Below are 13634 nucleotides of genomic sequence, written 5' to 3'. Positions count from 1 at the left end.
TACTCAGTTAAAAAAAAAGCAGTTGATAAGAAACCTGGTCAAACGCTTTGAAAAAATCTAGGAATATACAGTAAACTATGCAACCTCTGTCAAGTATGGAATTTATATCATGTGTAAATGATAAAAGCTGAGTTTCACAAGAAGGTGACTTCTGAAATTCGTGCTGGTCTATAAAAAAGGCGTTTGACTGTAGGAAGGCTGCAAGGTGAGAGTAAATGACATGTTCCATAACATTACATGGAATTCACGTAAGTGAAATGGGCCAATCATTATATGGCGAATGGCCATCCCCAGACTTGTGCAAGGGAATCAATCACGTTCCAGTCTTCCGGAGTGCAGGCTGTCTGAAGATATTGTAGGAATATATTAGAAAGTACTATAGCACTGCAAATTTCAGTCCTGATTAAAAACTTAGAATTGATATTATCAGTCCCACATGATAAAACGTTTAACTTAGCTATTGCTCTTCCTGTGCCAGCAATACCAAAGACAATAGGATCCAGCGATAAAACCTCAGTACCAGGATAGGTGGGAGTTATAGAATACACATTCTGGTAAAGGCAGAGACAAGCACACAGTTACGATAATTTGCATATTGATCAAGCTGGATTGGTTGATCGCTTGAGTTTTAAAGGTGATAGCTGAACTTTCTCTTTGGTTAACTGCGCTCCAAAATTGCCTAGGCTTAGGGATTAGAAGTGATGCTAATATACTACTGAAAAATGAATTCTTTGCATGCTTGAGAGCTGTTTTGTATTGGCTATATACTCATGGCCTGATAAGTTGTTCAAAGTTCTTGAGTAACAGCTAGCTTTGCGGAGCGAAAAATGCCTTTTTTCTTATTACATAGTCTTTTTTAATAATTGGCTCAACTATGGCGATTGCCAGTTTGATGCAATGACCGTGCGTGGAACGTATTTCTCGATGAGCGATGAAATTTGTTCTTTGAATCAATCCCAGTTAGTATTCACGGAGCGGCCCCAAAACTTGAGCACGTAAGCATATGAAAAAGCAGAGAGCTCATGATTAACAGCATCATAATCAGCGTGTTTATTGTCACGGTTATAATTTTTGTGGGTACTCTTGTGAGGTACGGTAGAAATCAAAGAAAAATGAACTAGTAAGCTATCGGTGAGCCACGGTAGAGACGATATGGGATGGAAAAGATCAGGTGTAGTGGTGAGTACTAAGTCGAGGATGTTAGAAGTAGTACACATAATTCGAGTGGCTTGCATTACAAGCTGGGACAAGTTGAAACCATTGTACAAATTCAAAAATCTGTCGTCTTCACATGAAGAAAGATGACAATAGCAATGCAAATTAGACCATACTACATTACGGAACTTAAAGTAACCTCGCAAAAGAAACGGGCTACTCGGATACCGCACTGTAATTATCATAAAGGTTGTCAATCAAGGTGGGTGAACAGGAGGGCGGACGATAACAAACGCCCAATAATAATTTTTAGAGCACGTTTGTATTTCAATCAAGACAGGTTCTAAATCGTTAGTAAGGTGGATGGGAAAAGACAAAGCAGCATCAAAGACTGCTCTAACTGCTATAAGCACGCCTCCGCCACCGCTGTCACACCTGTAAATATTATAGCGTTTTTTTTTACAATCGAACATTTCGCTACTATCAATCTTTGCTGATTACCACGTTTCAGAGAGACAGACTGTGTCGGCGCCAGAAGCATCGATAGCAGAGCAAAGATGTCATGTTTTTGAAGTATGCTTCGCATATTTGTGAATAAAAGGGAAAGTTGGTTACTGACCGGTAACTTTGATCCATAGCCCCTCAGCCAGTGCTATTCAGTGGCGGGTGGCGCGGATGCATGGCAGGATTCAACCGATGGCGCGAAGGCTTTAGAAATTTCAAGCACGGAGTCGATTGTAGGTGTAACACTTCCGGTGTAAAGATTGTAGGTGTAACACTTTTTCATTTATGTAGAGTTTGTTGAAGCGAAGCTTGAAAGTTCAAGCTTGGGTTTTGGCAAATTCGACCAGTTTTTTCCTAGCAAGACGAGTAGCTGGCGAATAGTCATCAGTAACGGTAATCTTTAATTCCTTCAGCTCGCAATTATTGAGGAGTATTTGGTGTTTGAGCTTGAAACAACAAAATGTGACAATAATTTGTCTCCACTTATTCCAAGTATACCCGCCAAGCCTGTGTGCTCTTTCGATCAGTAGTAAGTATTACTCATGCGATTGAGTCAATACGACCTGCAAATGGGGCCTATCTGGCTTGAAAACGCCTATACCGTTGTAATATTAGATAAACTACAATATAAAACTATAAAAGTATAACTAGCAGAAATTAAAAATCTCCTTGGATGGCTGTCCGTGTGTAACGTCAATGATTAATCCATTAACACCAGAAAAGTAAAGTTATGAACCAGCCAGGTTTAACTGATTGTTTGTGTCCAATAATCTGTGCACACTGCAACAGCTTTGCGAAGGTTTCGAGAATTGCGGTTCATTCTTTCAAACGCTCTGATGGTGTACTGTATAAAATAGGCTGCGGGAGGAACACCTTGTTCAGCTTCACCAACATATATTGACACATGTACTTATCTTTAGCGGGCGACCACGTTTGGCCGCCTAACAAATGTTATCGCGCAGCGCAGGACGCGCCTGCATGCAAAAGAAGTTTCTGGAATGTTATCGATGGTTCCGTCCACTGTCTTTCACCGCAACTTGTGTAATCTGATTGCATGTATGCGCGACGCGAATAGTGTAGAACTTTGTGGAAGACAAGCGGGTCCCGTCTGTTAATCTGGAACATTCGACGACTGATCTTTAAAAGCCGACGCGCTTGACCCGCTGATCAGATTTTCGACGATCGCCGAGCGTGTTCGCCGCTATCGTTGTGCTATAAGTGTAGCCTGTTTTTTGGGCACAGGTTCGCCCAATAAAAGTTAGTTTTGTCATTCACAGTATTGCTACTGTGTTATTCAACGTCACCACCACGTGACAATATGCTCTACTTTTAACTTCGTAAAACAAGAAAGCCTGGAAGCGCAGAGCACAGTTAAACTTTATGCAGGCACGGTCTTCCTTTTGACGGTAAAATGAGGGACCGTATTCACTAAATCTCCGTAAGCTAGAATTCTTTGTAAGAGAAAATTTCTTTCCATCCTTATGATGGACATAGCATCAGCGAAACCGGCTGGCTAGTGGAAAAGAGTACTTGCGAAGGATACGTTATGTGAATTCGGCCCCAGAATGTAAGCAGGAAATATGAATTGTTGGGGAGACATTTTTTTACTATTCCAGTGTCTGACATATGACTTCAACAGGTAACCGGAGAGGGCTTTGGTGGGGCTTGTCGAGACAGGCGACGCCCTCTCACAACATACAACCATCTCGCTTGGGCGTTCGAGCACAGCAATTTAGGTGGCCACGTTTGTACCACTGGAATGGACGTGCTCCACTGCCTCGGCTGCTTCTTGATTCTTTCAAACATCTCATAATTGTGAAATTCACATTTTAGTTCCTTCAATGTAGGGGCCGTGACAAAATAATCCGACGAGCTTGGCAGGGGACCCGACTCCTTTGCTATGGCAGCAGTGCAGCACATATATGACCTGGCCGGCGACCTAAACATTTATTTTTTAATGGCTTCTACTTCTCGAGGAGAACTTAGCAAGACAATCGAATTAAATGTTCTTGAAAATGCTTTATATAGTCCGACTGGTGTTTGAACAGATACATCGACATTAACTGACGTCTTCACAACCAACATTCTCTATTCTAATATTTTATCAGGTGTTGTGAGTGCCTATATAAGTGATTAGCTTCCAATATTTCTTTTCATGACCAAGCGTTCATATTCAACACGCAAACCCAGTTTCCCACAAATGGTTCGTGATGTCAATATGCAAAGCCTGAAGTATTTTCGTGACGCAATATCGCTAATAGATTGGTCAGAACTGATGCATACCAGTGATGCAGAAACTGCTTCTAAATACTTTTGCGCTAAGTTTAAGGATACCTATGATAAGTGCTTCAAATACAAAGTAATTAAACGAGCACCTAAAGGCAATAAACCAACGATAAATAAGAAGTGTATCCGTAAAATTTGCGCCAAAAACCGCCTCTACAAAACTTTTATTGACACCAGGACTGAAAAAGCTTTGCATGAATTTAAGGTACAAAGGAACAAAGCAACTTGTCTTTTGCGTAGAGCGAAGAGACAGTATTGGATAATTTGTTCAATGGTGACGTATTAAAGAAATCTGATGTTGTCTGGAAGCGTATTAATGGTTTTCTTGGGCGAGGACACAGGAACATGACTATAAGAGAAATCACATTAGGCGATAAAGTCTTATCAAATGAGACGCTTAAAAATACATTTAATAACTATTTTACAACATTAGTAAACTGTACTCGTGATCCTAATTCTTTGAATTACCTTCGCTGCAGGACTAAACAATTTGTATTTTTAGCGCCTACTACGGAAAATGAGGTATTTACTACTTCTTTGTATCAAGAACAGCAGATGTGGCGTCGACGGATTTGAGATTATGCCAATTAAGCATGTCCTTGACTTAATTTTACCTGCATTAGTACACATATTCAACTTGATATTTTCCAGAGGCTCGTTCCCGAAAACACTTCAGGTTGCGAAGGTAGTAGTTTTGTACAAAGGTGGTGATAGAAACGAGTTAACAAATTACCGACCAATGTCGGTGTTGCCCATTTCTCCTAAATGTATAGAAAAATTAGTAAATGCCCGCATGACATCGTTTCTAATCAAACACGACCTGATCACTAGTATACAGTGTGGCTTTGTGAAAGGGCAGCCGACACCCACCGTGGTTCCTCAGTGGCTATGGTGTTGGGCTGCTGAGCATGAGGTCGCGGGATCGAATCCCGGCCACGGCGGCCACATGTCGATGGGGGCGAAATGCGAAAACACCGGTGTGCTTAGGTTTAGGTGCACGTTAATGAACCCCAGGTGGTCGAAATTTCCGGAGTCCCCCACTACGGTTTGCCTCATAATCAGAAAGTGGTTTTGGCACGTAAAATCCCATAATTTAAAGGGCAGTCGACAGAAACTGCCTTACTTACGCAAAAGGAAATTATATTGCAGTCGCTTGAACAACAATTATCCACTCTGGGTATCTTTGTTGATTATTCGAAGGAGTTCGATTGTATAAATCATGCTACACTACTCATCAAACTAGAACAATATGGTTCTCGCGGCGTATTTCTTGAATTAATACTGTCGTATCTTCAACACCGTACGCAACAAGTGACCATAGAGAGATATGTTGCGAATTTAAAGCCAGTTAACGCGGGAGTGCCACAAGGAAGTATCCTTGGGCCCCTGCTTTTTTGTATTTATATTAATGACTTCGTCAGCACTGATAATAATGTGAAATTTATTATGTACGCGGACGCCACAACTATTGTGGTTACCGCACCGAATTCCACAGAGGCTACCGGTATCGCAAATGAGGGACTAACAAAACCGTGCTCGTGGTCTACCGCAAATTCACTTGGTATAAATACTAAGAAAACAAAAGCTGTTCTGTTCTGACCGAGAAATGTAATGTCCCCCCCCCATTACAGACTTAACATTACAACATAATAATGCTATTATTCTGATTGTGCCTACTGTTAAATGTCTTGGGGTTGCATTCAAGCAACATATTTCGTGGAACATGCATGTGGATTTAGTAGCTGCTAAAATATCCCGTGTGAGTGAAACTTCCTGCAGGTTAAGATATTTTCTCCCTAAAAGCATCAAGCTTCTCCTATACAAGTCATTGCTTCTCCATCAAATTAACTATTGTCACCTTGTTTGGGGTACTACGACACTTTCTAATATCACCACATTACACAGAATACAAAAAAGGCCGTCCGTTGCATTCCGGATGTTCCCCACAACTACATACGCGCCCACTTTACAAAAAACTGAATTTACATCCTATGCCCAATATTTATGAGCAAACACTAATCTACCGGTATAATTGACAGGTATTAACAGAAATAATAACAAGTCAAATACTACCTCGAACTTAAAACGCAGAGATGGGAAGCTAAATACGCGCAGTTGCGAACTCTGGGAGTTGTCACGGGCAAGGACTAATTACACGAACCAAATGTTGCGCTTTACATTACCGTCTTGTCTAAACAAAATCTACACTGCATAACTTTGATTGTAGTGCTTTTTTTCTTGTCTTTTCGTTGTTTCCGCAAAAAGGAAAAAAATTGTTTTTTTTTTTGTAAGTGTATTTGCCGAATTGTGCATTGCAGTATGTATTGTGTGACACATTTGTCGACAATGTGCATTAATAATTTTTTTCGGTTTCACTTGTACGTGAGTGCTATGTTGCCACATCCAGTATGCGGCTTGTAGAGGAAGACGAAGATCTCGTGCATTGGGGGAAGAGAAGAAGAGGTCCCTGCACTTTCGTTTTTCAGTTCACTTGCAATTAAAGTGTCCTTCCATTCTTTATCAGCTCCAGCTGCTTGTGAATCGTGACACTGGTGGAGGCGCTGGGTAAATGTTTGGGACGCCTGTCAACAGCCCCACGTCAAGCCCAGAACGGTTTCCGCGTGTCGAAATACCCGTTCACCACGCCAGCCGTCGCCTAGTAGGCTTAAGCCCAGAATTTAGTCCCCTACCAAGAAGTCTGCCTGTTACCGCGAGCGCCCATGCCATGGCAGACCCAGGCCCTGCACAGGGGACTCTTTTGACTCCTCGATGTCCCGTGAGCTTCCACGGCAACGCCTACTAGGAAGCAGAATACTGGCTCGAGGAATACGAGCGCGTAGCCAAGTATAATGCGTGGCATGCAGGACAGAAGCTATCTCATGTGTATTTCTATCTTGAAGACGGAGCCCGCACGTGGTTCGTAAATCGCGAGGGAATCTGGCCAAGCTGCGATGAGTTCCGCCGCCAGTTCTTCCATACGTTCGGGAGCACCGAAAGGCGAGACCACGCGCAGCGTCTTCTCGAATCACGGATTCAAAAGCCGAATGAAATTGTTGCCTTGTTCGCTGAGGACATGGCTCGTCTTTGTCGTCGTGCAGGCCCCGATATGCCTGAGGCAAAAAAAAAAAAAACTCAGCCACCTCATGCGCGGCGTAAAGGAGCAGCTGTTTGCCGGTCTTGCGCGGAACCCGCCGACGAGCGTCGATGAATTTATTAAAGAATCGACAGCCATAGAGCGCGCGTTACACCTACGCAGCCGCCAGTATGATCACCTGACCAGCACTCGACCGGCAAGTGCCGCAGCAGTGACAGTCACGAACGAGGGTTCCTTGCGCCAGCTCATACGCGAAATTGTTCGGGGAGAAATTAAGAACTTCATTGCCACGCCAAATGAATGCACAGCTGCGTGGGTGGCTGAAGTTGTGCGCCAAGAAATAAAGCAAGCGTTTGCGGCTCCCGAGCAAAATCCCCACACGTGGCAGCCCAGCTACGCAGATGTCCGTCGACCGCCACCTCCGATGGCGACACCGCAGTCACATTCCCAAACGTGGTAGCCCAGGTACGCAGACCTTCTTCGTCGACCGCCACTTCCGATACCGATGCCGCAGTATCACCAGCAGTCAGCACCGACATCACCTTGGTACCACAGGGAACAACCGACGCGACGACCGCTTCGCAGAACCGACATTTGGTGCACAACTGACTACAGGCCCTTGTGCTTCCACTGTGGGGAAGCGAGCCACATTTGCCTTCATTGCCCTTATCGCGTCGAAGGGTACCAAGCGTTCCCATCCACTGCTTCTCGTCGTGCTTTTGACGGCATCCGAGCGAACATCGACGCAAATTAAACCAGCTGGCAAGCCGATACTCCCCGTTATCGGTCGCGCTCCCCTTATCCGGGACGTCGTATTCCAGCTACAAGACGGAGTTTCACTGACGTGGCCCGAGGGCGATCTCCCAGCCCACGCTGGGGGAACTGAAGGCCGCGACCTCAGGGGGGAAGGTTGCCACACGTCGAAGTGTCGAAAATCCTCCATTGCCATCGAACGAGAAGCCGATAAAGCCGGATGATTTGACGACAGACGACATTGGTAGCGCCGATGTTACTGTATCAATTGACGGCCACGAAGTGATGGCGCTCATAGATACTGGAGCGGACTTTTCAGTCGTAACTGAAGAACTGGCGGACAGACTTCTCAAAGTGAAAATGGAATGGTCAGGGCCGCACATTGGAGGTGCTGGTGGCCAGCTACTGACACCGACTGGCAAGTGTACTTCGAGGGTCAACTTAAAAAATTCGCCATTCGTCGCAAATTTCGTTATTCTCCCCGACTGTTGCAAATATGCAATCTTAGATATGGACTTCTTACTCGAGTACGGCGCCGTCATCAACCTACCAGAAGGTATACTAACCTTTCCTGGGGACGAAAGTGCTGAACTACAACGCAAGTCTTTGCGCATCATAGACGACATGACCGTACCACCGTTATCTTGCCGTCTTGTTTCCGTCAGGTGCGACACAAAGTACGATGGGGAAGGTAATGCCGAGCAGATAATTGCGCCTTTGCTCACTCAAGGTATTGCCACGCCCAGAAGTCTTGTCAAAGTAATGCATGGAGAAATAGAACTACTGCTGACAAATTTCAGCAAGCAACGACAACACACTGCAAAAGGAGCAGCAGTCGGTTACCTCGACGAGATTGCGGAATTCGGCGAATGCTTTGCATTACGACAAGGAGAGCAAGATGCTGCGGCACCGTTACCTACTCTTGACGTGAGCGCGAGCTTATCACCAGTGGAAAGGCAGCGCCTCTCCACTGGTCCATAAGATATATATATATATATATATATATATATATATATATATATATATATATATATCTCAAGGAAAAGTTCTGTAGGTCCGGTGCATAGATAGGTGAAGAAACGAAGGAGCACACTTACGAAAATTCCATTTTTAATGTTGTAACGTTTCGGCCGTGGCACGGCCTTCGTCAGAATACACGGCCTTCGTCAGGTGTATTCTGACGAAGGCCGTGCCACGGCTGAAACGTTACAACATTAAAAATGGAATTTTCGTAAGTGTGCTCCTTCGTTTCTTCAACTATATATATATATACATACATATATATATATATATATATATATATATATATATATATATATATATATATATATATATATATATATATATATATATATATATATATATATGTATATGCGTTGAAGTAAGGTTAATTGAATTGAATTGAGTATATAAAATAAAATAAAGAATATAACAAAGCCTAAAGGAAATCATACAGACAATAAATACAACCATACATAATTATAAACACATATACATATATACCTACACACATCTACATAAATGCAGAAAATTAGAGCGAAACCAGCTCATATCATAATATTTCTACACTATCAGATATATATACGTGTTCATGTTAATATTCATCCCCAAACATCAATTCTTGTTGGCAATAAAGACTAATTTGAGCGTTTGAGTTCCAAGAGGCTTCTAAATGTTCAGAAATAAGGTTATTTACGAGAGACGGCAGACTCTGAATTAAGGACTGTTTGTCATAGTTTGTCCTAGTTGTTGGCATACATTTGTGAACCACTTTTTTGTGTCTCTTTTGTAAGATGTCAGTGTTATCGTGAATCTTAGATAATAAGAATAGTACAGTGTTGTTTTACTTTAAGTAAGACCGATATGTTAGAAGTAACCGAAAATTCGTCCCTAGGTTTGTTCAAGCTGGAAACGCATTTTTAATTTATGCTGGTCATGTTTTGTTAAATTTTGTAAGGATACGTGAACTCGATCTTCATATGTTGACAGCTCCTTAGCTCTAATGTGTAAGCGTGGGAGTAGGGAGGGGGACGTAACAAAGAGTGAAGGGAAAAAGTGCGCGCAAGTACAATGGTCAAAAAGTTCCCTATTATTAGTTAATGAAACCGCGAGGCGCACGAAAATGTCACGCCACGTGCTTGTGCCACTGTAAAACAGATTGTACCCCGAGTAATACGTGCTTCCATGATACAAGCATGTTCACTACAGCTATGGTTCATGCTGCTCCAGTGGTTCGTTCATTTTCACTTGAGAGCTATACCCGTGGCTCGCAACCCGAACGCAGCGAATGACGCATCTATTCATAGTCGAACACTTTTGTTGTGCAAATCAAACAAGATTGAAGACCGTGACAAGCCACCAATGTGCCTATAAAATGATACAATTACATTTACAAAAAAATAGAAACGGTAGAGCAAATGCCTCGATTATTTGCATTGTTTTTGTAAGAAAGCAGGAAAACATACTAATATTTATACAAAGATCATCGCCATTGAACCGTCGTTTATCAACATTTTTCTGAGCCGAGCCAAGCGTCACTACTGTAGTACGTTTACTATGGGATCTCACGGCCGTGAATGTGTTTGCGAAAAGACGAGGGGGAGAAAAAGGAGACGTTTCTCGAATAAATGCGTACCCTTTGCATTCAAGTGCAAAAAACGGACGCACTAACACATTTCCGACTTTGGAATATCACATTAGAGCAAACGATGCGATTCAACAAATACATGTCTGGAAACGAAACATCGCGGCGCCTTTTCATGACTGCAGCAAATCTCTGCCGAAAAAGAACTGTGGCAAAAGTGGCACACTCACCGCTGTTCCACTGGGTGAGGAAACCAACAAAACACGGCTACGAAAAACTGTAGGCGGCAACGCTGCAAAGGCTAGATTAGCAAGCACTGCGCGCGAACAGCTGCTGTTGCTCTCGGCAGGCAGCGCTCACATGACCGGCGGACGCTATCCAATGAGCAAGGCCAATTTGTGTCTCTGGACCCAGCCACAACGATCGGGCCGGCCCGTTCCATGCCAGCCGAACACACCGCGCGTGTTTTTCGCGGTGGCCTGTCTCCAGGCAACCGCCGAGGGCCCGTTCAGCCCTCCGGGAACAGCGCTCTCGTGTCTGCCGTGCTCGACCGCTTTCCTTGCCGCTCTGCCAACTCGTATCATCTGTGGCGGGCGGTGGCAAATAGAATGCCCGTGGTTTTCTGTAAATCGGCGAAAATTTCAAAGAACACTGAAAAAGAAAATGGTCGCTTGAAGCACGACCACGCCATGTTACGGAAATCCGAACAGATTCCTCGGGAAGATAGCTTGGCAGTCGCTCTGCCAACAAACCTAAACAGATTGTTTATCGGCAGCTTAGTGACCATGAACTTCCGACGCGAAGCACACGGTCGTGTGCTCGACTCCCGGCCGCGTTGTTTGCATATATAGCAGTGACGGTGAAGAAAGCATCATCATCATCAGCCTGGTTACGCCCGCTGCAGGGCAAAGGCCTCTCCCATACTTCTCCAACATCCCCGGTCATGTACTAATTGTGGCCCTGTCGTCCCTGCAAACTTCTTCATCTCATCCGCCCACCTAACTTTCTGCCGCCCCCTGCTACGCTTCCCTTCCCTTGGAATCCAGTCCGTAACCCTTAATGACCATCGGTTATCTTCCCTCCTCATTACATGTCCTGCCCATGCCCGCCCCATTTCTTTTTCTTGATTTCAACTAAGATGTCATTAACTCGCGTTTGTTCTCTCACCCAATCTTCTCTTTTCTTATCCCTTAACGTTACACCTATCATTCTTCTTTCCATAGCTCGTTGGGTCATTCTCAATTTGAGTAGAACCCTTTTCGTAAGCAGCAAAACTCAATGATGAAACCAATATATGATTGGCCGAACCTGTGCCCTCAAAAACAGGCTAACGACGGCGGCGAACACAGTCGGAGATCGTCGAAAGTCGGATCTGCCGGTCAAGCGTTTTTATGCACGAATCATCGCAGTTCCCAAAGTAATCGCTGGTGCCCGCTTCCAGAAATTTCTACGCAACTCGCGTCGCGCATAGAATCGGATTGCGCAAGCTTCGGTGACCACAGGCAACGCATAGAACCATCGATAACATTCCAGTTGGTTCCAATCATGCAGGCGCCTCTTGCGCTGAGCGATTACTTTGTTAGTCGGTGGAATTCTGTTCTCCAAAAAAGGATAAGTAGGTGCGCGTGTCAATATGCGGCCAGAAGGAAAAAAGAATCTCACGTACCGTGTTTTAGGCGCCCGTTAACGAACCCTTGGTAGTCAAACATTAAATGATAAATCATTATGAACATAATAATTCATTTAAAAACCGTTAATTTTCACTTGTGTATTTATTCCATTAACCTCAAGGCCCTTCAAATTATTAAAGAAGTGAGTGGCGTTACAGGAAGTATAGCAAAGATTCCAAGAAAATTTACAACTTGACAGACCATAATTTGGCGTGAATGCCTAGAATAAAAGAAGAACGATCAAGAAAGTATCATGACATAGAGCAGTAAGCAAAACTGCACTCTAGTAAGCAGTGTTATAAATGCTAGATTCTATCAGAAGCAAATCTTTAGCGGAGCGGTCGAGTTCGATGCAACCAAATACAATGCTACAGCTGTCTTTATAATTATCATATGCCACGTGCGATCGCATGCAATGTTTATGTTTGTGCACCGTAGAGGCCACAACCTTAGTATCAGCGATGTACAGGGTATTTCGGCGAACACTTTCAGAAATGTTTAAGGATTGCTCGCGGCAGGTAGCACAATCTTAGTCCATGAGCTGGTTTACTCGAAGAAGCGGCCTTCACTTGCTAAAAAATTGAAATGCCTTATCGAATAATTACACAAAAATTATCTTCTTGTGTTAATAACTGATTACCTTATGGTATATAATACCATTTACAAATTCTTGTGGGCGAGACAGCAAGTCATATCCACTGGAAAAGAACTGTGTGCGGGAGACCATTTATGAGATTTGCGCCGACAAAGTTGAGGTAAAGATACATTGCCGTTCCACCTACTTTCTTAACGAAACGTCATTTTATGCATTGAAGCACAATATTAACTGCATTTCTCTAGAATACTTAAACAAAAATCAAAACTACTTGATTCCAACATCGCAATCCGAAGAAATAAGATGTTGAGGCCTTGGACTAAAAGCCAGAAAACGGCTTGAGGTGGCCCACGGCCCCTTTGTTTTGGTACAGACGAATGGCAAAGGGCGGAGCTTAAACCCTGCTTACTACAGCAACATATCAGTAAAAAAGCAAACGCAAACAAACAAAGGAATAGAACAGAAAATACTAATTGCAGATTAAACAAAATGTAGCGGACAATCGTAAGACCGAAATGCGATTACTGTATACGTTCTGGTCGCAGCTAAACAAATGCAGTACACTTACGTTGATAAGCTAGCACACACACACACACATATATATATATATATATATATATATATATATATATGTGTGTGTGTGTGTGTGTGTGTGTGTGTGTGTATGTGCGTGTGTGTGTGTGTGTGTGTGTGTCTGTGTGTGTGTGTGTGTGTGTGTGTGTGTGTGTGTGTGTGTGTGTGTGTGTGTGTGTGTTTGTGTGTGTGTGTGTGTGTGTGTGTGTGTGTGTGTGTGTGTGTGTGTGTGTGTGTGTGTGTGTGTGTGTAAATATATATATAGGTAAATTTCAATATAACGAAGTCGGTAAAATGGGCAACTTGCTTCTTTATATGGAAACTTTGATCGGTTGAAATTCTACTTTTTATGCAGGCAGATACATTCGCCGATAGATTTTTCTTCCAGGGAAAGGGACTGCTGAATTTTCCACATGATCG

General features: G+C 43.4%; 1 protein-coding gene across 5 annotated transcripts in view; it reads right to left on the bottom strand.

Moving 5' to 3' along the window:
* Positions 1 to 13634, bottom strand: part of LOC142587361 (Kv channel-interacting protein 4-like) — a 323816-nt gene that overhangs the window by 255648 nt on the left and 54534 nt on the right. For 2 of the 5 annotated variants that reach the window (XM_075698305.1, XM_075698311.1), the window contains exon 1: positions 10607 to 10755. The exons of 1 other annotated variant lie outside the window; for it this stretch is intronic. The gene's annotated coding sequence lies outside the window, so the exon portion shown is untranslated. Of the gene's footprint in view, positions 1 to 10606; positions 10759 to 13634 lie in introns of those variants that run through there. 2 more of the 5 variants (XM_075698303.1, XM_075698302.1) reach the window with 2 other exon arrangements.

The sequence above is a fragment of the Dermacentor variabilis genome, chromosome 7, assembly GCF_050947875.1.
Source record: "Dermacentor variabilis isolate Ectoservices chromosome 7, ASM5094787v1, whole genome shotgun sequence".
NCBI lineage: Eukaryota > Metazoa > Arthropoda > Arachnida > Ixodida > Ixodidae > Dermacentor > Dermacentor variabilis.
This window is presented reverse-complemented; position numbering and strand designations above follow the sequence as displayed.